At 37.1% G+C, this 25665-nt stretch overlaps 6 long non-coding RNA genes across 14 annotated transcripts; all 6 read left to right on the forward strand.

The window, feature by feature from the left end:
- The first annotated feature begins 2253 nt into the window (after positions 1–2253).
- Positions 2254–6051, forward strand: LOC150030796 (uncharacterized). Of its 2 annotated transcripts, XR_016526527.1 has the most exons (4): positions 2254–4629; positions 4717–5366; positions 5558–5615; positions 5715–6051. It is a non-coding gene; the product is annotated as an uncharacterized LOC150030796 (long non-coding RNA). The 2 variants fall into 2 exon arrangements; XR_016526526.1 differs by having other exon boundaries at positions 2254–5366.
- A 1096-nt stretch (positions 6052–7147) lies between these two features.
- On the forward strand, positions 7148–9210 carry LOC150030797 (uncharacterized). Its single transcript, XR_016526525.1, has 3 exons — positions 7148–7473; positions 7959–8152; positions 8318–9210. It is a non-coding gene; the product is annotated as an uncharacterized LOC150030797 (long non-coding RNA).
- Positions 9211–11654: 2444 nt separating this feature from the next.
- LOC150030798 (uncharacterized) lies at positions 11655–15113 on the forward strand. Of its 5 annotated transcripts, none has more exons than XR_016526516.1 (5): positions 11655–11780; positions 11900–11980; positions 12436–13097; positions 13505–13564; positions 14960–15106. It is a non-coding gene; the product is annotated as an uncharacterized LOC150030798 (long non-coding RNA). The 5 variants fall into 5 exon arrangements; XR_016526517.1 differs by having other exon boundaries at positions 11662–11764; XR_016526518.1 differs by lacking the exons at positions 11655–11780; positions 11900–11980 and having other exon boundaries at positions 11989–13097; positions 15030–15113.
- A 4-nt stretch (positions 15114–15117) lies between these two features.
- On the forward strand, positions 15118–15869 carry LOC150030799 (uncharacterized). The gene is made up of 3 exons (XR_016526523.1): positions 15118–15340; positions 15470–15523; positions 15610–15869. It is a non-coding gene; the product is annotated as an uncharacterized LOC150030799 (long non-coding RNA).
- Positions 15870–20133: 4264 nt separating this feature from the next.
- On the forward strand, positions 20134–22723 carry LOC150030800 (uncharacterized). 4 transcript variants are annotated; one of them, XR_016526522.1, is made up of 4 exons: positions 20141–20321; positions 20523–20749; positions 21157–21216; positions 22597–22704. It is a non-coding gene; the product is annotated as an uncharacterized LOC150030800 (long non-coding RNA). The 4 variants fall into 4 exon arrangements; XR_016526521.1 differs by having other exon boundaries at positions 20145–20418; XR_016526520.1 differs by having other exon boundaries at positions 20134–20749; positions 22588–22723.
- On the forward strand, positions 22720–24280 carry LOC150030801 (uncharacterized). Its single transcript, XR_016526524.1, has 4 exons — positions 22720–22978; positions 23108–23161; positions 23248–23661; positions 23826–24280. It is a non-coding gene; the product is annotated as an uncharacterized LOC150030801 (long non-coding RNA).
- The last annotated feature ends 1385 nt before the right edge of the window (positions 24281–25665 follow it).

The raw sequence follows: 25665 nt of genomic DNA on the forward strand, positions 1-25665 counted from the left end.
GGCACAATTTCCTTCTTGAGATTCTTCCTATAGTATGTTATCCATGGACCTATTTGGTAGGTAAGACAGCGACAGTGTCGGTAATATTCAAGATAGGATCAGGAAGGGAATCAGAAAAGATCGAAGACGGGGGCCAATTAGTCTCTTCATTAGAGCTCTCCCCCTGAAAATGACTAATAGAAAAGAAGGGTTGATCCTCTTGAAAGGTGACATTTATCGAAATAAAATACTTGTGGGAGGGTGGATGAGAACACTTATACCCACGTTGACGGAGAGGATAGCCAACGAAGACATATTTCTAAGCACGGGGAGTAAATTTTGTCTTTTAACGCAACTGCGCGCATCAATGCATACTCAACCTTTGCATGCAGCGCCTCGCGCGCACACTTGTACAACCCTCGTGTGCAACCTAGCGTACACACCCATGCAACGCCTTGCGTCATTCTGCCTTTGCGCGCATCTGTAGCCTTCCCGGTTGAGTTGCCTGCGTGCTCAACTGTTCCAGCTACATGCTTATTCAACCCAAAAATACAAATTCAACTTCAAGCTGAATTTACTTATTTTTCCAGACATTATTTTGGGAAATTTCCTTCTACAAACTTGTTTAAAATCGTTTTAACTTACTTACCTTAAAATTTGAGCTTCAAATTCTTCACGATATGGTCAGAATTTTTCAATCTTCACACCTTGCTCAAAATCACCTGAGAGCTTGACCTCTTGAGGAAATCTTCTGATGTCAACTCGAATTCTTAAGAATTTCCTTCCAGCAACCTCATAGCTTCATCTACACTCCTCAAGCCTTCAAATGGCTGTGGAATCACCCGTTTAACACTAGAGAATTGTCCAAACCAAGTTCTTGAACTGAGGCTTCCCTTTTAGATTAAGAGATGCATGACCTTAATTACACTTAGGCTGCCACCTATCCCACTAAGTCAACATTAAACCTTCTAATCTCGACAACTGGCCACTACAATCGGTGATTAAGCTGAAAAGCTTCCCCTAATCACCAACTCATAGCTTACTAACTCTTACCAATGCATGGCTTTACTTGGACGCATACACACCTCTTAGCTAGTGCACGTCTCAGCGCCCTTACTCGCACCTGATGCCTAGTCTCAAGATCTTCTCATGGGCCTACTTTACACACATCCTTGCCCAACCATTGCACACCAATGCACGCACAAGCCGCATCGCTTAAGGCATTCTCGCCCATGCGCGCGTCCTTGCCCAACTAACCTCAACGTGAGGCTCGACTAGCGCATAGCCCATGCTAAACGCATGGCATCTTCTTCTCGGCCAACACTTAGCCAATGTTCTTCTTCACACCACTAGCTTTCATCTTAACCTTAAGATGCTTAGGCCATCGCACACCTCAGCATGACCGTCAATGCATCATGACCTTCAACACTTAGTCAAAATTTCTCTCATTAACCAAGCCTTCTTACTCTTCACTTAGCACCCGAGAGCCCTTAGTAATCAACACTTGAAATCATTTTTCTTTCCTTCCTTAGCATCCTCAAGCTTTCCCTACAACCTAGTATTAACTTACACTTCTTTCACTTAGCACCCGAGAGCCCTTAGTAATCAACACTTGAAATCATTTTTCTTTCCTTCCTTAGCATCCTCAAGCTTTCCCTACAACCTAGTATTAACTTACACTTAATCTTATATAACATACACAAGTAGAGAAAATAAGCTTCGGGGTTGACAAATATTTCTTGCTTTGCTTAATGAGATCCACAACTACTTTCCGTCTCAGGTTGTTAGTCTACATGACTCATTGAGTACTCATAGGCAATCATTTTAATACTCATATATTAAGCAAACAAAATAACTTCCACAAATTCTACTTAGATCATGATATTAATCTTCACCCTTACCCCATTAGAATTAGTTACTTATGACAAGAGATAAAGCCAAAGTGAGGATAGATAAGATGATGAAAGTGAACATGATGATATTAAAATAGTTGTTGAATACACAAATGAACTATCTCTTAAACAAAAGGCTACAACAACTAAGAAGATAGAGAAATAAGGTGAAGGGCAATTGTTAGTAATCTCGTGCTTCTCACAGATGAATGTTGAGGCTGCTTGTGATATAATGGTTGGATGAATGCAGAAAGCCCTTTTAGACTCTTGCTTCGGCGAAGCTTCGATGAAGAATCAGGGTGAAATATGGAGGTGGAATTCCCACTCTAATAAGTCGTTATCGTCTAACGTGGTAGGTGAGAATGTCAACATTGCTATCATGGTCAATATTCTAAATACTTGCGAGAAGATCCGCTGGTATTGACTCTGAGATCCCGAGGCATGCGACTAATTGTTTGTTCGTCGGGTAGGGGTTTTGCACATGCGATGTAGGTCCTACGATCAGTCTGCAAAATAGACACTTTGGTGCAACATAACTCATGATATGGGGTAGTAGATGTTTTTGAGATGCTTCACACAAGTTTAATAACATGAATACTTAAGAAGATTGACACATATTCTTCTTATCTATCATCATTATTCCAAGTAAAAGACTATAATAATTTGTATTTCTACAAGTTATCAGGTTGGCCGACACCTTTTGACATTTCACATGGGCAACCATTTGTTTTCCCATCTTTTCACGCAAGTCCACCCCTTCCCCAAGCCTCTTTCTCCATCCACCATAATTTTCCATCTACAAATTTCAGCACATCCAATCTCCTCGTCTCCCACTGACTTTGCCCACCAATGTTTTTGTCAGTTGTCATTTTTCCATCTGCCAGTCTCTTTGCCACCCTAACCAATGAACTACCGGTGTCTTCTCTCTCCATCGTGGTCAACTTATTGGGAAAAACCTTCCACTTCTATTGCATGAACAAGCAGAAAAATAACTAAAAAATTGAAAGAAAATAATAAAATTGGAAACACAATAATTAGCGTGAAAAACTCAAACTCAACGGAAAACAACAGCCCATCAAAGAGATTCATTATGCAAAAAATTGTTACATTCTCAGAATAATTCTCTCCTCGACCCCAATTATAACATCACTCTCAAAGCTTTTGACTACTCATACCCTTTTTCCCATTTTTGAACTAGAGAATGCAGAAGGGAATTTAACAAGACTTAACACACCTAAGCTTAAAATGTTTCTAACTGAGATGACTTGAAACCAAAGACATAGATTCCTTTTATAATTCTTGGAGCCCATGACTTTTTTGAGTTTTTCTGATGTGGGATGATTGCACTTTTACTATTTTACCAAAACCCAACACAACCTTCCACTACAACTTTGAGAAGCAATATTTTCTTCGTCCAATCATTGGAGACTTTTGACACATTCGGCTTCTTCAATCGAGTTGTCATTTGTCTGACACCACCTTTTCCATTGGTATTTTTCTCCTTTTTTCATTCCTTGCATCTCCAACTTTTTTCCTTTTTCATCATTCAAACGTTTTTATTTTGCTTGTCACTTTGCCTCCTTGACCTTACGTCCATCGGTGAGTTTTCTTTGCTTGTCTCGACCTTTTTTTTTATGGGTAGGTTTTCTTTTTGTCTTTCCTCCTCGACTTCTTTATCTTCCCCGTTTGGTTTCCATCTTCGATTGAACCATAAAGAGTTCTTCAGGTTTGAGACATTAGCAATCTTAGAATGATTGTCAATTGTAGATTTGTTTACAAACTTGAAATTCTCATTCCATTTTTGCGCTTTAAGTTTCTCGCAATTTCTCCTCCCGAATTTTTCTATTTGTCGTTATGCGCTTACAATCTGCAACCCAATTTTGCAGTTACTCCCACATCCATGGAGTTTCTCCTCTATCTGTCATATAACATTTGCGATTAGCAATTCGTTTTAGGCACTCGCTTCATGTCTATGGTTCTTGTTCTCCCATTGTCCAAAAGAAAAAAAGAAAGAAAAAAACAGTACTCCCAAGAAAGAACGAGCATTGATACCAATTTATTAGGATACTTCCTAATTAGAGCTCTTAAGAACAAGAAAATTCAAGAACACTCAAATATGGAAATATGCTATATAATAAAAGTAACATGACAACCTAACCTTACGAGAGGGCTAGTCTCTCCCAAATTTACCAAATGAAATTCCAAAAAATTTGACACCCACTTCCCAACCCCACTCCCTCTATTTATCTATAAAGCATTGCCACTCCTAAGGTGGCCAAGTGTCGGTGTCGAACATGTGTCCGACACTGCCACGTCCTGACGTCGCCGACATGTGTCCGACACGCCTTATTTCATTATTGTTTTTTTTAATTTTTGACACGCCCTGACATGACTGGACACTTAAGGGCACAACTGCGACACGTTCAAGACAATGGACCTACAAAATTAAAATGAAAAAACAATGAAACAACCATTTTTAAGCCCGAAGGCTTATAATATTAGCCCAATCGAAAACTTAGCTTTTATGGTAAATATGTAGAACTGACTGCACAATTTATCTACCCGTATCGCAATCATGTTAATTTTCTTGAAAGGATTTCTTGCTTTCACTTGTTAGAATTGTTAGTGTGAATATGTGCAGTCTTGATGCGAAGTGATTGCCATTTGAATGCAATTCTTGATTTAAATGCATTTTTGTTTTACCCGAGTGGTTTTGATATGATATGCAGTGGGAGGGATAAGATTGAAACTAGATCAGGTGAAACTCTTTCTTCCCAGAATTTTCATTTTGAGACGTCTTAGTTGTAGTCAAGGCATTAATTGACAGTTCGGTTCTATTTTTCAGTTTAAGCAAGCTGAAGAAACTGCTCAGAATCTTGATTTGGATGGCCTTGTTGTAATTGGTGGAGATGATTCCAACACAAATGCACGTCTCCTCGTTGAAAACTTTAGATATTTTTCAGAACTATGAAATTTGTTTATTGCCTCCCTCCTTTTTGCTCTCTTTCTCACTCTCATTGTCATATATGGATAAGCTATTATATGTTATTTTTATTACAAAAATATAAGGTTGAGTAATTAATTACTCTAGGGTACCATTTTTTTTTGTGTGCAAGACTCTATGATCTATATTCCCCTTCTTTCTGTTGTTTTCAAATTAGTAGTAAGAATTTGAAAACCCAAGTGATTGGTTGCCCAAAAACTGTTGATGGTGATCTCAAATCCAAAGAGGTCCCCACAAGTTTTGGATTTGATTCTGCTTGCAAGGTACTCATTTCTCTTTGTAACTGCTTTAGAATTCATATTTCGTTTGGACTCAACTTTGGTGACTGTTGCAAAGTTGAAGTAGTTTCTTCAAGAATTCAAGGAAAAAATGGAATGTCGCATTCATGAGATGAGATGCTTAATAGGCTCTTCTGATGTTTATGCAGATATATTCAGAAATGATTGGTAATGTGATGGTTGATGCTCGATCTACAGGAAAATATTACCACTGTAAGCATTTTGCTTAATGAAATTGAAACTAAAAATAGTTCTGATGTGCTGACATGTTCATAATAACTGAATTATTGACATTACCAGTATTTAAAGTTCAGATATGTCCACTTTTTTAAAAAATATATAAATAAATAAATAGATAATATAAATAATAAATCCCATCTTGTTGCTTTATCTGTAAAATACAGTGCACTTCACGGCTGCTCAATTTTATTAACCTTCTCTATTTGACCTACCTAATGTGAGGTTGTACTTTTTCATTGTTGTGATGTTGATACCTTTTTGTTTCTCACTCAAGTTTCAAGTTTATTATCATATGACATTAAAGTGTACATATATCCACAGTTGGACGGCTTATGGGTCGTGCTGCTTCTCACATCACACTGGAGTGTGCTTTGCAAACTCATCCAAATATTACTATTATTGGAGAAAAAGTAGTTGCTTTATTTAAACTACTTAAGATAGAAACCTTTGTCAAGGACAACATTTATCTCCACATGCTTTACCAGATAGAAATCTTTGTCAAGAAGGGCATTTACCTCCACATGCAACCCTAGGGTAGTTTATTCTCTTTGAGAATTAGATTTTGTCTCAGTAATAACTAATAATCTCTGCAACAGATACTATGTAACTATGAAAACTGAAATTGTTGAGTCCGTTAATATATCCTGTTTGAGAATTTTATCTTCTTGCATTTTTACATGGAATGGTAAATATCAAACAAAACTTAAGGGTAAAGATGAAAAGTTGTGATAAACAAAGGATTCATGGAATTAGGTTGAAACTTTTAATATGGTGCAATGGAACTAAGTATTGACATCCCATATCATATTCAATTGCCTAAGTGATATTGGATGCCTTTTTTTGTCTGCATTGAAAAATTTGGTCTATACCACCTAGTTGTATTTGACTCATGGAGATTTATTGGTTTTGAATGTATGCAGGCGAAAAAATTTCCAGACAAAAAATAATTTGTTTTGAATGTTGACTCATTTATTAATAGAGCTTTAGTTTATAGGGTACATTGAATTTACAATGTGTTTTGCAGGTTGCGGCTAAGAAGCTTACCTTGAAAAACGTTACAGACTACATTGTCGATGTAATTAGTAAATGTTCTGAACTTGGTTATTAATTATGGTGTTGTACTTATTCCTGAGGGTTTGATTGACTTCATTCCGGAGGTATTTCTCTTGTTATTGTAACTAATTGTGTTTATTTCTTTTGGTTGTATGCTCACTATCCACTAAACCCAAGATTCTCGAGATCAATATTTCATTCTTGAACTGATATCATTTATAATTCGCTTTCTACAGGTGCAACAGCTTATTTCGGAACTTAATGAAATTCTTGCCCACGATATTATAGATGATGATAGGTTATGCAAAAAGAAATATTATAGATGAGGATAGGTTATGGAAAAAGAAACTAACTCAATCTCATTACTTTTTTGAATTTTTCCCACAAGCAATCCAAGAACAATTGTTGCTTGAAAGAGAACCACACGACAATGTCCAAGTAATTGTTTTTCCTTTTTGTTTTATACATGTCTTTTCATGAAATTGCGGTGGAAAAGAGAAAACAAAAAGGTGCATATAATGGGCGGCCAATTCAAGGGGCAGTCACATTTCTTTGGGTACTTATTCTATTCGTGCTTGAAATGTAAAATTACGAATGGTAAGAGCAAATGGCCACGAGATGATACGAAAAAAATTGTACTTTGCTGGTTAGTGCTCTGTGTGTTATCTCTGTTTAATTCTTCTTTTGACTTATATGTACGAAGGGATGTGTGGTTTATCCACGAACTTTGATTCAACTAATTGCTATGCTTTGGGTTACACTGCTGGAGCTCTCCTCCAGAGTGAAAAAACTGGACCAATATCATCGATCTGTCTGTCCCACTTCTTGTACCTCCTGATCATTTTAGTCTCTAACCTTTTAACCTTTCATTCTTTTTCTTGATATCAGTTTCCTCCATAGATTTTTCCTCGTTTCTATTACTTACTAGTTATGCATATTAGGTAGGAAATTTGGCTGCTCCAGTTGAAGATTTGGATGGTTGGCAGAACTGCATTGACTTCGTTAATGGACGTGGAAAGGAGACACGGTATGATTTTTTCATGAAAACGTGCATTCCTGTTCTCATGTTTTCTTGAATAACACGTTAATAATTTTTTTTATAGAATATTTTTTATGGGGAATAAGAAGGGAAATGACAAACAGAATAACAATTATCCAGCCAAAATGAGAACAATGGAGTTCACTAGAAGAAAAAAAATTTAAGATGAAAAAAACCTCTCCAATCTATATTAAAAAGACGACAATTTTCTAGTTGATGAAACTTAAAAGTTTATTTTATTTTTCTTTTTTAAGCATCCAAATAACTTACTAGTGACTAACAAAATACTATAAAGACAGGTGCATGTAAGATCAGAAAAACAAGGATAAAAGTGGAGTATCATAATGTAAAAGTGGGGTATCTTTTCTCTTAACAATTTTGAAAGGCTTTGGATTGATAGAACATCTTCATGTAGTCTAGTTTAATATTTATCATTTGATGATCTCTTTCTAAAGGTAGAATTCGTTTGGCAGGTAAGTTCAAGCCTGTGATCAAGAAGACAATGGAATATCGCATTTCTCTACCTATCTTTCATTGATTCAATCTTTCATTTCTCTACCTATCTTCCCATTTTCATCTACATTTCTCTCCTACCAATGTCTCTGCCTTTCATCATTAATGCCGATGTTTCCCCATCACAAGTGTTGGATTTGATTCTGCTTGCAAGGTACTCATTTCTCTTTGTAACTGCTTTAGAATTGATATTTCGTTTGGACTGAACTTTGGTGACTCTTTCAAAGTTGAAGTAGTTTCTTCAAGAACTCAAGGAAAAAAATGGAATATCGCATTCATGAGATGAGACTCTTAATAGGCTCTGCTGATGTTTATGCAGATATATTAAAAAATGATTGGTAATGTGCACAAAGAGGAAATCATAATAAACATCAATCGAGAAAAGCTCCGGATTAAAACAGTCAAGATTCTGGAAGAACGAGAGAAGAAGAAAATGCCACCGTGGACGTGAAAGGCCCAGCTTGGAATAAGTAGTCCCTGAGCTACTATGTGAAGACCTCATCACGGATGCATTCTTTTTTAATATCCTTTTTCTGCATCAATACTTCATGAACTTTCATCACCTTATTATTACCTGTTATCATATATTTGCTTTTACGTCTTTCCAAAAAAAAGAAAAAAGGGTGAGAAAATTTTTGCTAACTTTCTTTTATTGTTATCATTACCCTCTCAATGTTTTCTTTGCAAACGAACAAGACACATGATTGCGAAGGCGCTGCATGAAGATACAACTACTTTATTATTATCATTACCCTCTCAATGTTTTCTTTGATGGAATGCAAAGGAAGATCGTCGCAAAGAAGGAGGCATCGACAAACAATGCCGACGACAGCGTAAATTTTGGGGTTGTATTTTTCCTTCACTCTATTCCAAATTCTGCACCATCGCATCGTATTTTAATTTTGAAAGTTTTATCACCGCATCCTGTTTGATTACCGCAATCATTTAACATTGATAAATTTAGTAAGTCGCCGCATGCTTTCTCTTTGCCATTTATGATTTCAATGATGAATCACATGCATCTATATTTTTTTATATATATACTAGAGTCAACTTATTTTTAGGACAATCACCTCAAGAAATGTTTTTAAAAGTTAGTGGTCGGCTAGCTTTCTTTCAAACTGATCCTTTACCAAACTTCTTAAGAACATCGCATGACTTCTTTCAATCAAGGCAAGGAGGACATTGTCGCATTTTAAATTTTGGGGTGAGGTATTTACCCTAAACCAATGCCATCTTTGTGTGTTGTGTTGTGTGTAGTGGGGGGGGGGGGGGGGGGGGGGGGGGGGGGGGGGGGGGGGGGGGGGGGGGGGGGGGGGGGGGGGGGGGTTTGGGGGGGGGGGGTGGGGGGGGGGGGGGGGGGGGGGGGTTTTTTATCGATTTTTTAGCTATATGAAGAAAAAAAAGGAAAATTAGAATAACAACTCCACTGCCAACGCAATGGAGAAACACATGTTGATAAGAGTTAAGTTGTGAATGACACATACCTATAGTTGGATGTCCGCAAGACACACGTAGGGGCAAGCCAAAACGAAAGTAAGTTGCCAGGATCAACGCATAAACAAATGACCGCAATTCCGCTGCTAAGTATGTATGAGTCTAGTTTGAGAAAGAGCGTCTTGCTCATAATTGGATGTCCGCATGACACATGTGGGGGCAAGCCAAAATGAAGGCGAGGCATGCGTCCATCGCATGGTAGTTGCGCTCGTCAAGCGATTGTGATCACCGTGTCGAAGTTGCGATATTAAGCGAATGCGGTCACTACAAGATCGCGGCTACACGATAACGCATAATAGAGGGATCAACGCAAGGTTGGTGGAATGAACGCATCAACGTACATCTTGGGAAAATAAAAAACTGATGTTGACATTTCACCTACTACGCCATTAGCAGCAGAGATTTAGAAAGGGCTAACGCATCGCGAATGTCAGAATCAGAGCAGTCCATTAATGCTGTCGACAATCCAAGCTCTATATAAAGAAGCCGGTGAGTAGAATGTCAACTTATCTAGAGTTTTTCCCTGCGATCCAGACAAATGCGTGAGAAGAAGGCTTAAGAATTCTTCATCTCCTTCTTCCATTTCGAGAAACGACCAAAGCCTACGATCGGAGCTAGATCTCGGGAGAGTCAGCTCCACCGCCCATCCATGTCACCTGATGCGTTATTTTATGAGGTGGAATTATGGATGAAAATGCGTTGATTAAGTTTTCTCAGTGGAATTCAAGTGTAAACCCCACTGAGTTTCTTGGTAAGTTCAGGGTCGAACACAGGGACTTGGGAAAAAAATATGCGGTGGCAATTTATCAGAAGAATTTGCGGTAACCAAATAAATCAAGTAGTTATTAGGAATGTTGTTTGTGGTAATAAAAATAAACAAATGCAGCGGAGTTCGAAAAGAGTTATAAAACAGAAGACGCGATGAGTATGCGGTGAATGGGTTGAGAAGAGTTTCGGCTAACACTTCTTAGGATGCGTTCATGCTATGCGATCATGCAACACACATACAATTGTAAATCATCTCTCGATGCGAATGCTACGACTTTTAATGCTAGAACGCGTGCGATATATGTGATAAGACTATAGGACCTACACATAAGCCTCTATTCTTATTTATGCGATGAAAAAATGATACATACACATATAAGGCGACCACATAATATCATACCTATGTCTAGGATGCATGCGATGCAGGTTGGCAAACAGAATTTATCTCTAAGTTCCTATCTTTATTTTATGCAGTTATAATCTTGCTCTCTCGAGTCTAGATTCTAACTTAGCTCTTTCAAATCTTAGGTTCTTTCTTTAGACTCTCTCTCTCGAGTAGCTCTAAAGCGATGTCGAGCACAACATAAAGAAAATGGAGAACCTAAAGAGAGAGTCTAAAGAGCTACTCGAGAGAGACTCGAGAGAGAGTCTAAAGAGAGAGTCTAAAGGGATCAATATGTCATTCTTGAACTGATATCATTTATAACCCGCTTTCTACAGGTGCAACAGCTTATTTCGGAACTCAATGAAATTCTTGCCCATGATATTATAGATGAGGATAGGTTATGGAAAAATAAATATTATAGATGAGGATAGGTTATGGAAAATGAAACTTACTACTCGTGCTTGAACTTTTGTTGTTTTACTTTAACGCTCCTGTCCAAGTGATTGTTTTTTCTTTTTGTTTTATACATGTCTTTCCATGAAATTGAGTTGGAAAAGAGAAGGCAACAAGGTGCATATAATGGGCGGCCAATTCAAGGGGTAGTCACATTTCTTTGGGTACTTATTCTATTCGTGCTTGAACTTTTGCTGTTTTACTTAAACCCTCCTGTTTAATAATTTAGTGATTAACACATATTATATTTAGCACTTGGGTAGTAGGCAAATAAGTTATGAACTCAAAAACATGCATGTTGGTAAATGCATTAAGATCTTTTAAATTCATATTTGATAATTAGGGGTATCAAGTATCTAGACTTCCATTATGAACTCGTAAAGAAAATGGCCAATCAAGTGATGGGTTAGGCTTACAGCTACTTGACTTTCAAATGTAAACTTACCAATGGTACGAGCGAATGGCCATGAGATGATACGAAAAAAATTGTACTTTGCTGGTTAGTGCTCTGTGTGTTATCTCTGTTTATTTCTTCTTTTGACTTATAGGTACGAGGGATGTGTGGTTTACCCACGAACTTTGATTCAACTTATTGCTATGCTTTGGGTTACACTGCTGGAGCTCTCCTCCAGAGTGGAAAAACTGGACCAATATCATCGATCTGTCTGTCCCACTTCTTGTACCTCCTGATCATTTTAGTCTCTAACCTTTTAACCTTTCATTCTTTTTCTTGATATCAGTTTCGTCCATAGATTTTTTCCTCATTTCTATTACTTACTAGTTATGCATACCGGGTAGGAAATTTGGCTGCTTCTGTTGAAGATTGGATGGCTGGCGAAACTGCATTGACTTTGTTAATGGATGTGGAGAGGATACACGGTATGATTTTTTCATGAAAACGTGCATTCCTGTTCTCATGTTTTCTTGAATAACACGTTAATAATTTTTTTTATAGAATTTTTTTTTATGGGGAATAAGAAGGGAAATGATAAACAGAGTATCAATTATCCAGCCAAAATGAGAACAAATGGAGATCGCTAGAAGAAAAAAAATGAAAGATGAAAAAAACTCTCCAATCTATATTAAAAAGACAACAATTTTCTAGTTGATGAAACTTAAAAGTTTATTTATTTTTTTCTTTTTTTGAGTATCCAAATAACTTAATAGTTACTTAGACAATATTATAAAGACTAGACAAGGTGCATGTAAGATCAGAAAAACAAGGATAAAAGTGGAGTATCTTTTCTCTTAACAATTTTGAAAGGCTTTGGATTGATAGAACATCTTCATGAAGTCTAGTTTAATATTTATCATTTGATGATCTCTTTCTAAAGGTAGAATTCGTTTGGCAAGTAAGTTCAAGCCTGTGATCAAGAAGACAATGGTGGAACTAGATGGTAATATGATCTCTTTCTAGAGTAAATGTCGTTTCCTTTAATCTCCTTCCCAGTCTTATATTATAATTCACGCCGCTCGATTTGTCATGTGAGGAGGTCAGATCAGAATCCTACCATTAATTATGCAAGTTCAAATCTAAAAGAAGAATGGAGCAGGTGATCTAGATATAGGTATCTTACACAACCAAATTGATGAAAATCGAACCTATTTTTCAGAATTTGGATAAGATATTTTAATGAAGTCTCGGGTCAAATTCCATAGTTGGAAGTGAGATACCTAAATTCTTTGTAGTTTCCATTCTTACATGAATTATTAGTAATGTGTTAAGTTCATTGTAATGTCTAATTTTGTTGGTGTATATTTTTGCTTAGTATTGTCTTGTAAAGGGTCGGCCGGCAAAATCATAGACGAAGATTTATGGTATTTCTTTTAATTATTGGAAAAGGAGGGCTCCTGGGTATGTTCTCGAAAGGGAAGGTAGAGGTAGTACTTCGAATGGCGAAGAGAGGCGGCTTGGCAAAGAAGGAATGAGAAATCGTCAAAGATGACTTCTTTGTTGGCGAAACGAAGGGCTAGTTCTTTCTCTCTCCATCTTATGGTATTTCACTTGATTTCTTTCTTCTTGTCCTTCTTTCTCCTTTTTCTTTCTTTTTTTATCTCTGTTTCTCCGTCTATCTTCTCCATCTCTTGCTTAATTTTCTCCATCCATATGATTGTATCTCAATATCTTTTTGTTTTTCTGTTTTCTTCATCTCATTTCTATTGATACTCCTTTCTTCTATTTCTCTCTCTTTTTGTTTGCCCTTTGTTAAAATTTGATACTTCATGTATTATTATTTAGTTTATAGCTAAATGTCATTAAAGCTAAAATATTGAAATATTAGTAAAGTAACTTGGTCATTAGTGTTGCGTGTGTGTATCATTAGTGTGGGTGTTAGTTTAAACAATATAAAAAATTGTTACGACTGTTGTATTTGGTTAGTTAATCATGTATTTTTTTGCTAGGTTAAATCACTTCATTTTTATCCCCAATTCAAGTCGTGGAGTAGAAGAACACACTAAAAGGTATGAAAAAGTTGTAGTAGTCTTTTACCTTCAGGCTATTAAATTTGAGCGATTTAGTCACATATTAACTCTAAATCTTGCTTTTTCTATCTTAAAATCTAGCTCTTTATTTTATCCTTGTTTTAAAAAATGTTTGAATTAGTCTTTGTCAAATATTATGTCACACTTGCATTAGTCTTTGTAAAATCTAGTTCAAGTGCCTATTTATTTGTTTTGCTATTCTTACGTTCTCACTTCTTGGTGGAAACTAAAAATCCCATAGAAAGTTCATTTATTTTCTTGGTTGGTTCTTTGGGAACTATTAATGCCTTCACTCTTTGCCAAAAACCTCCCAAAATGTCTTAGGCCTGAATTGGCCAAGTTTTGTGGAGTAGCATATCCGAGTTCCTAAACATTTACCTTGGTTGTCCATTTTCCACTAGAGTCTCCAGAAGTTTTTGGTTGGGATTTAAGTTTAAGCCTTTTCTTTTATGTAAGGTTGGGTTTTCACCAAATGTTGGTGGAGTCTTTATCGGTATGCAAATTGATTGTGATTTCGTGAGACCAAATGCTTATTTTAAAGTAGCCTAAGAATGTTTACATTCGCTTGGAGACCAAATATCTCTTTTCATTTTTTAAATTAAAAATTTCGTTTCATTGAAACCCCCTCTCTCTCTCTCTCTCGTTGTTTTAGCCATGAAAATTTTAGTCTCTTGCTGGCCAAATCCTCACATTAGGGACTCATATGGAGCTTTTGGAGAATCAAAATCCCTTCTTAGAGTGTTATCCATTTCATCCACAAGCTCTTTCCTCTTATTCTAGTCAAGTCCTTCATCTTCTCGACCTTGTCGAACACTCAATTTTCCACTTCTTTCATTGATTCAATCTTTCATTTCTCTACCTATCTCCCCATTTTCATCTTCATTTCTCTCCTACCAATGTCTCCGCCTTTCATCGCTAATGCCGATGTTTCCTTAGTCATTGCATCTTCTCCGTCGGAGATTGGCCTTGTTTCTACTGTGTATATCGAAGTCCAAGCCCACTGTATCGATCAACCTCTCCCTTTTCCCTCTATTCCCAAAAACCCCTTCAAAATCCTCGATGGCCCTCCTAGCTCTGCCGCTGGCAATCCGGGTGTTTATTATCCATAGATCATTTACTTTCTCTTCTTGTTTTGGAGTTTTTAGCCTTCATAACGTGCTTTTTTTTTTGTACTCTGTTTGGTAACTGAGTTGATTGATGTCTCGAAGGAAGAGTAGTGACATGCATTGAGTTTTGTTTGTTCTTTTACTGTTTTGCTTATGATTGTAAATCTTGCTTTTGTTTGGAACTTGAGTTTTACTGAATGCGTTTGAGGCCAGTTGCTACTTCTTAAGGTTTTAAAATGTTTGAATTGTGTGTTATAAGTGCGCGCAGATGATATCACAAAGTTGTTTCTTGATCTTTTCGGCCAACCGTCGGCAATGTTGGTGCCAAGTGATTCCAGTTCGGTGCAGGTGAATAAGAAATTGAAGATCGGAGTTGTCTAGTCTGGTGGCCAAGCACTGGGAGGGCATAATGTGATTTCTGACTATTTGGTAGGGTCTCATTGTGTCCACATTTATAAATCAAGAACAAATGTTTGCTTTTCTGTTCAAGTTGTGGCTAATTAGCAGCTTCAATGATTTTGGTGAAGATTACCTACAAGTTCATGCAAAAGGAAGCACGTTGTATGGTTTCAAGGGTGGTCCTGCAGGGATCATGAAATGTAAATATGTAGAACTAACTGCATAATTTATCTACCCATATCGCAATCAGGTTAATTTTCTTGAAGGGATTTCTAGCTTTCACTTGTTAGAATTATTAGTGTGAATATGTGCAGTCTTGATTCGAAGTGATTGCCATTTGTATGCAATTCTTGATTTAAATGCATTTTTGTTTTATTAGGGTGGTTTTGATATGATATGTAGTGGGAGGGATAAGATTGAAACACTAGATCAGGTGAAATTCTTTCTTCCCAGAATTTTCATTTTGAGACGTCTTAGTTGTAGTCAAGGCATTAATTGACTGTTCGTTTCTATTTCCAGTTTAAGCAAGCTGAAGAAACTGCTAAGAAGCTTGATTTGGATGGCCTTGTCAATTGGTGGAGATGATTCCAACACAAATGCCTGTCTCCTCGCTGAAAACTTTATGTATTTTTCAAAACTATGAAATTTGTTTATTGCCTCCCTCCTTTTTGCTCTCTCTTTCTTACTTTCATTGTCATAGATAAGCTATTATATGTTATTTTTATTGCAGAAATATAAGGTTGAGTAATTAATTACTATAGGGTACCATTTTTTGTGTGTGCAAGACTCTGTTATTTATATTCCCCTTCTATCTGTTGTTTTCAAATTAGGAGTAAGAATTTGAACCCAGCGATTGGTTGCCCAAACCCTATTGATGGTGATCTCATGCAAAGAGGTCACCACAAGTTTTGGATTGATTCTGCTTGCAAGGTACTCATTTCTCTTTGTAATTGCTTTAGAATTGATATTTCCGTATGGACTGAACCTTTGGAGACTCTTTCCAAAGGTTGAAGTAGTTTCTCAAGAACTCTTTTTGTCTTTCTAATATTGTGTGTCATAGAGAATGAGACTCTTTCCTAGGCTCTGCTGATGTTTATGCAGCATATATTAAAAAATGATAAGGTAATGAGCACAAAGAGGAAATCATAATAAACATCAATCGAGAAAAGCTCCGGATTAAAACAGTCAAGATTCTGGAAGAACGAGAGAAGAAGAAAATGCCACCGTGGACGTGAAAGGCCCAGCTTGGAATAAGTAGTCCCTGAGGTACTATGTGAAGACCTCATCACGGATGCATTCTTTTCGAATATCCTTTTTCTACCTCAATACTTCATGAACTTTCATCACCTTATTATTACCTGTTATCATATATTTGCTTTTACTGTTATCATTACCCTCTCAATGTTTTCTTTGCAAACGATCAAGGCACACGATTGCGGAGGCGCTGCATGAAGATACAACTACTTTATTATTATCATTACCCTCTCAATGTTTTCTTTGATGCAATGTAAAGGAAGATCGCCGCAAAGAAGGAGGCATCGACAGACAATGTCGACGACAGCGCAAATTTTGGTGTTGTATTTTTCCTTCACTCTATTCCAAATTCTGCACCATCGCATCGTATTTTAATTTTGAAAGTTTTATCACCGCATCCTGTTTGATTACCGCAATCATTTAACATTGATATAGTTAGTAAGATCGCCGCATGCTTTCTCTTATATGCCATTATATTTTCAACAAAAATTGTAATGCAATCTATATTTTTTTTATATACTAGAGTCAACTTATTTTTAGGACAATCACCTCAAGAAATGTTTTTAAAAGTTAGTGGTCGGCTAGCTTTCTTTCAAACTGATCCTTTACCAAACTTCTTAAGAACATCGCATGACTTCTTTCAATCTATTGGCAAGGAGGACATTGTCGCATTTTAAATTTTGGGGTGAGGTATTTATTTTCAACCTTGCTATTTTTAGCTATATGAAGAAAAAAAAGGAAAATTAGAATAACAACTCCACTGCCAACGCAATGGAGAAACACATGTTGATAAGAGTTAAGTTGTGAATGACACATACCTGTAGTTGGATGTCTGCAAGACACACGTGGGGGCAAGCCAAAACGAAAGTAAGTTGCCAGGATCAACGCATAAAGAAATACCGCAATTCCGCTGCTAAGTATGTATGAGTCTAGTTTGAGAAAGAGCGTCTTGCTCATAATTGGATGTCCGCATGACACATGTAGGGGTAAGCCAAAATGAAGGCAAGGCATGCGTCCATCGCATGGTAGTTGCGCTCGTCAAGCGATTGCGAATCACCGAGTCGAATTGCGGTATTTAGCTAATGCGGGTCACTAACAAGATTGCGGCTGACACGATAAACGCATAATAGAGGATCAACGCAAGGTTGTGGGAATGAACGCATCACCGTACATCTTGGGAAAATAAAAAACGGATGTGTGACATTCACCTACTACGCCATTAGCAGCAGAAGATTTATAAAGACTAACGGTCGCGAATGTCAGAATCAGAGCAGTCCATTAATGCTGTCGGCGATCCAATCTCTATATAAAGAAGCCGGTGAGCAGAATGTCAACTTATCTAGAGTTTTTCCTTGCGATCCAGACAAATGCGTGAGAAGAAGGCTTGAGAATTCTTCATCTTCTTCTTCCATTCCGAGAAACGACCAAAGCCTACGATCAGAGCTAGATCTCGGGAGAGTCAGCTCCACCGCCCATCCATGGCACCCTGATGCGTTATTTTATGAGGTGGAATTATGGATGAAAATGCGTTGAGCACTTAAGTTTTCTCAGTGGAATTCAAGTGTATACCCCACTGAGTTTCTTGGTAAGTCCAGGGTCGAACACAGGGACTTGGGAAAAAATATGCGGTGGTAATTTCTCAGAAGAATTTGCGGTAACCAAATAAATCAAGTAGTTGTTGGGAATGTTGTTTGTGGTAATAAAAATAAACAAATACAGCGGAGTTCGAAAAGAGTTATAAAACGGGACGCGATAAGTATGCGGTGAATGGGTTGAGAAGAGTTTCGGCTAACACTTCTTAGGATGCGTTCATGCTATGCGATCATGCAACACACATACAATAGTAAATCATCTCTCGATGCGAATGCTACGACTCTTAATGCTAGAACGCATGCGATATATGCGATAAGACTATAGGACCTACACATAAGCCTCTATTCTTATTTATGCGATGAAAAAATGACACATACACATATAAGGCGACCACATAATATCATACCTATCTCTAGGATGCATGCGATGCAGGTTGGCAAACAGAATTTATCTCTAGGTTCCTATCTTTTGTTTATGCAGTTCTAATCATTGCACTCTCGAGTCTAGATTCTAACTTAGCTCTTTCAAATCTTAGGTTCTTTCTTTAGACTCTCTCTCTCGAGTAGCTCTAAAGGGATGTCGAGCACAACATAAAGAAAATGGAGAACCTAAAGAGAGAGTCTAAAGAGCTACTCGAGAGAGAGTCTAAAGGGATCAATATGTCATTCTTGAACTGATATCATTTATAACCCGCTTTCTACAGGTGCAACAGCTTATTTCGGAACTCAATGAAATTCTTGCCCAGGATATTATAGATGAGGATAGGTTATGGAAAAATAAATATTATAGATGAGGATAGGTTATGGGAAATGAAACTTACTACTCGTGCTTGAACTTTTGCTGTTTTACTTTAACGCTCCATTCCAAGTAATTGTTTTTTCTTTTTGTTTTATACATGTCTTTCCATGGAATTGAGTTGGAAAAGAGAAGGCAACAAGGTGCATATAATGGGCGGCCAATTCAAGGGGCAGTCACATTTCTTTGGGTACTTATTTTATTCGTGCTTGAACTTTTGCTGTTTTACTTAAACGCTCCTGTTAATAATTTAATGATTAACACATATTATATTTAGCACTTGGGTAGTAGGCAAATCAGTTGAGATCTCAAAAACATGCATGTTGGTAAATGCATCAAGATCTTTTAAATTCATATTTAGATAATTAGGGTATCAATACGAGACTTCCATTATGAACTCGTAAAGAACATGCCAATCAAGTGGGGTTAGGCTTACAGCTACTTAGACTTTCAAATGTAACCTTACCATTGGTACGAGCGAATGGCCATGAGAATGATACTAAAAAAATGAGAACTTTGGCTGGTTAGTGCTTCTGTGTGTTATCTCTGTTTATTTCTTCTTTTGACTTATAGGTACGCAGGATGTGTGGTTTACCCACGTAACTTTGATTCACTTTTGCTATGCTTTGGGTTAAACTGCTGGAGCTCTCCTCCAGAGTGGAAAAACGGGACCAATATCATCGATCGTCTGTCCCCACGTCTGTACCTCCTGATCATTTTAGTCTCTAACCTTTTAACCTTTCATTCTTTTTCTTGATATCAGTTTCGTCCATAGATTTTTTCCTCATTTCTATTACTTACTAGTTATGCATACCGGGTAGGAAATTTGGCTGCTTCTGTTGAAGATTGGATGGCTGGCGAAACTGCATTGACTTTGTTAATGGATGTGGAGAGGATACACGGTATGATTTTTTCATGAAAACGTGCATTCCTGTTCTCATGTTTTCTTGAATAACACGTTAATAATTTTTTTTATAGAATATTTTTTATGGGGAATAAGAAGGGAAATGATAAACAGAGTATCAATTATCCAGCCAAAATGAGAACAAATGGAGATCGCTAGAAGAAAAAAAACGAAAGATGAAAAAAACTCTCCAATCTATATTAAAAAGACAACAATTTTCTAGTTGATGAAACTTAAAAGTTTATTTATTTTTTTCTTTTTTTGAGTATCCAAATAACTTAATAGTTACTTAGACAATATTATAAAGACTAGACAAGGTGCATGTAAGATCAGAAAAACAAGGATAAAAGGTGGAGTATCTTTTCTTCTTAACAATTTAGAAAATCTGATCTCTTAAAACATCTTCAAAAGTCTAGTGTGGCTTCGTATCATTGATGATCTCTTTCTAAAGTAGAAATCGTTTTGGCAAGTAAGTTCAAGCCTGTGATCAAGAAGACAATGGTGGAACTAGATGGTAATATGATCTCTTTCTAGAGTAAATGTCGTTTCCTTTAATCTCCATCCCAGTCTTATATTATAATTCACGTCGCTCCATTTGTCATGTGAGGAGGTCAGATCAAAATCCTACCATTAATTATGCAAGTTCAAATCTAAAAGAAGAATGGAGCAGGTGATCTGGATATAGGTATCTTACACAACCAAATTGATGAAAATCGAACCTATTTTTCAGAATTTGGATAAGATATTTTAATGAAGTCTCGGGTCAAATTCCATAGTTGGAAGTGAGATACCTAAATTCTTTGTAGTTTCCATTCTTACATGAATTATTAGGAATGTGTTAAGTTCATTGTAATGTCTAATTTTGTTGGTGTGTATTTTTGCTTAGTATTGTCTTGTAAAGGGCCGGCCGGCAAAATCATAGACGAAGCTTTATGGTATTTCTTTTAATTATTGGAAAAGGAGGGCTCCTGGGTATGTTCTCGAAAGGGAAGGTAGAGGTAGTACTTCGAATGGCGAAGAGAGGCGGCTCGGCAAAGAAGGAATGAGAAATCGTCAAAGATGACTTCTTTGTTGGCGAAACGAAGGGCTAGTTCTTTCTCTCTCCATCTTATGGTATTTCACTTGATTTCTTTCTTCTTGTCCTTCTTTCTCCTTTTTCTTTCTTTTTTTATCTCTGTTTCTCCGTCTATCTTCTCCATCTCTTGCTTAATTTTCTCCATCCATATGATTGTATCTCAATATCTTTTTGTTTTTCTGTTTTCTTCATCTCATTTCTATTGATACTCCTTTCTTCTATTTCTCTCTCTTTTTGTTTGCCCTTTGTTAAAATTTGATACTTCATGTATTATTATTTAGTTTATAGCTAAATGTCATTAAAGCTAAAATATTGAAATATTAGTAAAGTAACTTGGTCATTAGTGTTGCGTGTGTGTATCATTAGTGTGGGTGTTAGTTTAAACAATATAAAAAATTGTTACGACTGTTGTATTTGGTTAGTTAATCATGTATTTTTTTGCTAGGTTAAATCACTTCATTTTTATCCCCAATTCAAGTCGTGGAGTAGAAGAACACACTAAAAGGTATGAAAAAGTTGTAGTAGTCTTTTACCTTCAGGCTATTAAATTTGAGCGATTTAGTCACATATTAACTCTAAATCTTGCTTTTCTATCTTAAAATCTAGCTCTTTATTTTATCCTTGTTTTAAAAAATGTTTGAATTAGTCTTTGTCAAATATTATGTCACACTTGCATTAGTCTTTGTAAAATCTAGCTCAAGTGCCTATTTATTTGTTTTGCTATTCTTACGTTCTCACTTCTTGGTGGAAACTAAAAATCCCATAGAAAGTTCATTTATTTTCTTGGTTGGTTCTTTGGGAACTATTAATGCCTTCCACGTCTTGCAAAAAACCTCCCATATGTCTTAGGCCTGAATTGGCAAGTTTTGTGTAGCATAGCCGAGTTCTAAACATTTACCTTGGTTGTCCCTTTTCCACTAGAGTCTCCAGGTGTTTTTGGTTGGGATTTATGTTTTAAGCCTTTTCTTTTTGCTAAGGTTGGGTTTTCACCAAATGTTGGTGGAGGTCTTTATCTGTATGCAAATTGATTGATTTCGTGGAGACCAAATGCGTTTTAAAGTAGCCTAAATTGTTACATTCGCTTGGAGACCAAATATCTCTTTTCATTTTTTAAATTAAAAATTTCGTTTCATTGAAACCCCCTCTCTCTCTCTCTCTCGTTGTTTTAGCCATGAAAATTTTAGTCTCTTGCTGGCCAAATCCTCACATTAGGGACTCATATGGAGCTTTTGGAGAATCAAAATCCCTTCTTAGAGTGTTATCCATTTCATCCACAAGCTCTTTCCTCTTATTCTAGTCAAGTCCTTCATCTTCTCGACCTTGTCGAACACTCAATTTTCCACTTCTTTCATTGATTCAATCTTTCATTTCTCTACCTATCTCCCCATTTTCATCTTCATTTCTCTCCTACCAATGTCTCCGCCTTTCATCGCTAATGCCGATGTTTCCCTCGTCATTGCATCTTCTCCGTCGGAGATCGGCCTTGTTTCTACTGTGTATATCCAAGTCCAAGCCCACTGTATCGATCAACCTCTCCCTTTTCCCTCTATTCCCAAAAACCCCTTCAAAATCCTCGATGGCCCTCCTAGCTCTGCCGCTGGCAATCCGGGTGTTTATTATCCATAGATCATTTACATTCTCTTCTTGTTTCGGAGTTTTTAGCCTTCATAACGTGTTTTTTTTTATACTCTGTTTGGTAACTGAGTTGATTGATGTCTCAAAGGAAGAGTAGTGACATGCATTGAGTTTTGTTGTTCTTTTACTGTTTTGCATATGATTGTAAATACTTGCTTTGTTTGAACTTGAGTTTTACTGAATGCGTTGAGGCCAGTTGCCTACTCTAACAGGTTTTAAATGTTTGAATAGTGTTTTAAAGTGCGCGCAGATGATATCACAAAGTTGTTTCTTGATCTTTTCGGCCAACCGTCGGCAATGTTGGTGCCAAGTGATTCCAGTTCGGTGCAGGTGAATAAGAAATTGAAGATCGGAGTTGCCTAGTCTGGTGGCCAAGCACTGGGAGGGCATAATGTGATTTCTGGACTATTTGGTAGGGTCTCATTGTGTCCACATTTATAAATCAAGAACAAATGTTTGCTTTTCTGTTCAAGTTGTGGCTAATTAGCAGCTTCAATGATTTTGGTGAAGATTACCTACAAGTTCATGCAAAAGGAAGCACGTTCTATGGTTTCAAGGGTGGTCCTGCAGGGATCATGAAATGTAAATATGTAGAACTAACTGCATAATTTATCTACCCATATCGCAATCAGGTTAATTTTCTTGAAGGGATTTCTAGCTTTCACTTGTTAGAATTATTAGTGTGAATATGTGCAGTCTTGATTCGAAGTGATTGCCATTTGTATGCAATTCTTGATTTAAATGCATTTTTGTTTTATTAGGGTGGTTTTGATATGATATGTAGTGGGAGGGATAAGATTGAAACACTAGATCAGGTGAAATTCTTTCTTCCCAGAATTTTCATTTTGAGACGTCTTAGTTGTAGTCAAGGCATTAATTGACTGTTCGTTTCTATTTCCAGTTTAAGCAAGCTGAAGAAACTGCTAAGAAGCTTGATTTGGATGGCCTTGTCAATTGGTGGAGATGATTCCAACACAAATGCCTGTCTCCTCGCTGAAAACTTTATGTATTTTTCAAAACTATGAAATTTGTTTATTGCCTCCCTCCTTTTTGCTCTCTCTTTCTTACTTTCATTGTCATAGATAAGCTATTATATGTTATTTTTATTGCAGAAATATAAGGTTGAGTAATTAATTACTATAGGGTACCATTTTTTGTGTGTGCAAGACTCTGTTATTTATATTCCCCTTCTATCTGTTGTTTTCAAATTAGGAGTAAGAATTTGAACCCGAGTGATTGGTTGCCCAAAACTATTGATGGTGATCTCAAATGCAAAGAGGTCACCACAAGTTTTGGATTTGATTCTGCTTGCAAGGTACTCATTTCTCTTTGTAACTACTTTAGAATTGATATTTCGTTTGGATTGAACTTTGGTGACTCTTTCAAAGTTGAAGTAGTTTCTTCAAGAACTCAAGGAAAAAATGGAATATCGCATTCATGAGATGAGACTCTTAATAGGCTCTGCTGATATTTATGCAGATATATTAAAAAATGATTGGTAATGTGCACAAAGAGGAAATCATAATAAACATCAATCGAGAAAAGGTCCGGATTAAAACAGTCAAGATTCTGGAAGAACGAGAGAAGAAGAAAATGCCACCGTGGACGTGAAAGGCCCAGCTTGGAATAAGTAGTCCTTGAGTTACTATGTGAAGACCTCATCACGGATGCATTCTTTTCGAATATCCTTTTTCTACCTCAATACTTCATGAACTTTCATCACCTTATTATTACCTGTTATCATATATTTGCTTTTACTGTTATCATTACCCTCTCAATGTTTTCTTTGCAAACGATCAAGGCACACGATTGCGGAGGCGCTGCATGAAGATACAACTACTTTATTATTATCATTACCCTCTCAATGTTTTCTTTGATGCAATGTAAAGGAAGATCGCCGCAAAGAAGGAGGCATCGACAGACAATGCCGACGACAGCGCAAATTTTGGTGTTGTATTTTTCCTTCACTCTATTCCAAATTCTGCACCATCGCATCGTATTTTAATTTTGAAAGTTTTATCACCGCATCCTGTTTGATTACCGCAATCATTTAACATTGATATATTTAGTAAGTCGCCGCATGCTTTCTCTTTGCCATTTATGATTTCAAAGATGAATCACATGCATCTATTTTTTTTTTTTTATATACTAGAGTCAACTTATTTTTAGGACAATCACCTCAAGAAATGTTTCTAAAAGTTAGTGGTCTGCTAGGTTTCTTTCAAACTGATCCTTTACCAAACTTCTTAAGAACATTGGATGACTTCTTTCAATCTATTGGCAAGGAGGACATTGCCGCATTTTAAATTTTGGGGTGAGGTATTTATTTTCAACCTTGCTATTTTTGGCTATATGAAGAAAAAAAAGGAAAATTAGAATAACAACTCCACTGCCAACGCAATGGAGAAACACATGTTGATAAGAGTTAAGTTGTGAATGACACATACCTGTAGTTGGATGTCCGCAAGACACACGTGGGGGCAAGCCAAAACGAAAGTAAGTCGCCAGGATCAACGCATAAACAAATGACCGCAATTCCGCTGCTAAGTATGTATGAGTCTACTTTGAGAAAGAGCGTCTTGCTCGTAATTGGATGTCCGCATGACACATGTGGGGGCAAGCCAAAATGAAGGCGAGGCATGCGTCCATCGCATGGTAGTTGCGCTCATCAAGCGATTGCGATCACCGTGTCGAAGTTGCGGCATTAAGCGAATGCGGTCACTGCAAGATTGCGGCTACACGATAACGCATAATAGAGGGATCAACGCAAGGTTGGTGGAATGAACGCATCAACGTACATCTTGGGAAAATAAAAAACTGATGTTGACATTTCACCTACTACGCCATTAGCAGCAGAGATTTAGAAAGGACTAACGCGTCGCGAATGTCAGAATCAGAGCAGTCCATTAATGTTGTCGGCGATCCAATCTCTATATAAAGAAGCCGGTGAGCAGAATGTCAACTTATCTAGAGTTTTTCCCTGCGATCCAGACAAATGCGTGAGAAGAAGGCTTGAGAATTCTTCATCTCCTTCTTCCATTCCGAGAAACGACCAAAGCCTACGATCGGAGCTAGATCTCGGGAGAGTCAGCTCCACCGCCCATCCATGGAACCCTGATGCGTTATTTTATGAGGTGGAATTATGGATGAAAATGCGTTGAGCACTTAAGTTTTCTCAGTGGAATTCAAGTGTAAACCCCACTGAGTTTCTTGGTAAGTCCAGGGTCGAACACAGGGACTTGGGAAAAAATATGCGGTGGTAATTTCTCAGAAGAATTTGCGGTAACCAAATAAATCAAGTAGTTATTGGGAATGTTGT

This window comes from Benincasa hispida, unplaced genomic scaffold, assembly GCF_027475165.1.
Source record: "Benincasa hispida cultivar pf3 unplaced genomic scaffold, pf3_genome.v1.1 HicScf1642, whole genome shotgun sequence".
Classification (NCBI taxonomy): domain Eukaryota; kingdom Viridiplantae; phylum Streptophyta; class Magnoliopsida; order Cucurbitales; family Cucurbitaceae; genus Benincasa; species Benincasa hispida.